The following is a 2,673-nucleotide window of genomic DNA, read 5'->3' as shown; positions in this document are numbered from 1 at the left end:
ATTGACCCCGAAGGGATAAAAAGTCGACCTCGTCAGAATTTGAGCTCAGAATGTAATGACGTACGGAATGACGCTAAACATTTTGTCCGGCATGCTAACGATTCTACTAGACTTGCCGTCTTAAGACCAACAATTGATTTCAAATTTTGGCACAAGGCCAGCAATTTTGAGTGAGTGGCTCTAATCGATTACATCGACCCCAGTACTCAACTGGTACTTATTTCATCGACCTGGAAGGGATATAAAGCAAAAGCGATCTCGGTAGAATCCGAACTCAGAACGTACAGACGGACGAAACGCCACTAAGCGTTTTATCCGGCGTGCTAACCATTCTGCCTGCTCGCCGCCCTTGCAAGATAACTAATCGCTGGGTGTTACTTCGTTAAACACACATTCATCCAAGTGCCATAGCTTCAAGTTCTTTTATCGAGCTCCATGTGAATAGGGCGAAGTTTTTTTCCTCAAAGAGTAACAAATCTAGGCCAGAAATTTGTCGTTACGTTTCATATTATTATTTTCTTTGTCTATAATCTCTCTCTCTCTGTCTCTCTCTGTCTCTCTCTGTCTCTCTCTGTCTCTCTCTTCCTCTCTCTCATGGCTGCAATTGAGCGCTTTACATTGAGTAAAATACACAGTTGGTTGCTCTTTAGGAATTTGTAGACAGTAAACTTATGCATGGCTGCACTTACCGTAGTAATAACACCTTCTGTTGGGGGTCTTTATTTCTCACTTCCCTGTATCATTATGTGCGGATGTAGATGTGAGCACACACACACACACACACACACACACACACACACACAATCACAGAGATACATGTATGTATGTATGTATGTATGTATGTATGTATGTATGTATGTATGTATGTATGTAAGTTTAAGTATATATATATATATACACACACACAGGCTTATGTATATATATATATAAATATATGTAGGTTTATGTATATATATATACATATATGTAGGGTATACATACATACATACATATATATATATATATATATGCATGTATATATATGTGCATGTGAATATGCATATGACTCAGTGTGTGTGTGTATCTTTGCTTATGAATATATATATATATGACTGCATTTGTATTTACATACATACGCGCGGACACATACACACTCACATACACACGCACACACACACACACACACAGAAATAACTATATATACAAAAGTGCATACATGCACATGCATACATAAATAAGTGTGAGCGTATGTGTGTGTGCGTGTATATATATATATATATATATATATATATATATATATATATATATATATATATGCGTATATATAGTCAATACACATCTATAAACAATGACAAAGAAGACCGAGTAAAAGGTAGCAGGTGTGTTAGCATGCGTGTATATAAGAATCTATGTAAGAATAGAGTTAATTATACTCATACAATGCAATATATACATCTTCTACACACCTTCATAAACAGACAGGTAAAAATGTAAATTCAAGTAGGTGATGTTGCTCAAGAATTTTTTTCAGAGAAAATTGAATGGTTATGGTTAGTGGTTAATTCTGTGGATTTCCGTGTACCGAAATTTACACTCAAAGTAAAACCAGCCCTTTCCACGTTTCTATCCAATTTTTAGAGTAATTCAAATTTAACATAAGCCGCCTTCAATTCTTCCAGTTTCTAAGCTTCTTTGAATTGGAGAAGGAAAATCATTGGTCGTCCTGGGCGTATAATGAAAGGTATCACAGAGTGGGACTGAACCCAAAACCATGTAACTGGAAAACAAGCTTCTTAACCACACAGCCATAGCTGAACCTATAATTAGGTATGTTTATATATGTTTTTGAAATTTTTGAGTGGCTGTGTGGTAAGTAGCTTGCTTACCAGCCACATGGTTCTGGGTTCAGTCTCACTGCGTGGCATCTTGGGCAAGTGTCTTCTACTATAGCCTGGGGCCGACCAAAGCCTTGTGAGTGGATTTGGTAGACGGAAACTGAAAGAAGCCCGTCGTATATATGTATATAGATATGTATGTGTGTGTATATGTTTGTGTGTCTGTGTATGCCCCCCCCCCAACATCGTTTGACAACCGATGGTAGTGTGTTTACGTTCCCGTAACTTAGCGGTTCGGCAAAAAGTGACCGATAGAATAGGTACTAGGTTTCCAAAGAATAAGTCCTGGGGTCGATTTGCTCGACTAAAAAAGGCGGTGCTCCAGCATGGCCACAGTCAAATGACTGAAACAAGTAAAAGAGCAAAAGAGTAAAGAGTAGATTATAAGTTAGCCGCAGGCCGGAAGGTTTGCTTTCAAGCAATATGGAACGGAAGTTCGACGACGCTCAGATTACCGAGCCAATGGTGTCAGACGCTCTTGTCATGGAACACAATGACCGAGAGTTTGTGAGTTACGAAGGAACCCATGACTTCTGACACGGATTCTACATCGGAGAAACTTTATCTTCACGGCTATGAGTCGTTAGGAACTGAGATACGCATGAAAAAAGAGAAAGAAAAAAAACAAACAAACAAAAACCCAATAAATAGACAACATACCATATTCACCCTCTTCCACTCCAAACATCAACGTACACCTTGATATTGATATATTGACTGCAACATAAGGATGTATTTGTAATAATCTACAAGCGCACAGGCATATACATACGTGCGTACAAACCCACTCTCTCTCTCT

Source organism: Octopus bimaculoides, chromosome 7, assembly GCF_046866305.1.
Source record: "Octopus bimaculoides isolate indiv1 chromosome 7, ASM4686630v1, whole genome shotgun sequence".
NCBI classification, from domain to species: domain Eukaryota; kingdom Metazoa; phylum Mollusca; class Cephalopoda; order Octopoda; family Octopodidae; genus Octopus; species Octopus bimaculoides.
Note: the sequence above shows the minus strand (reverse complement) of the source record.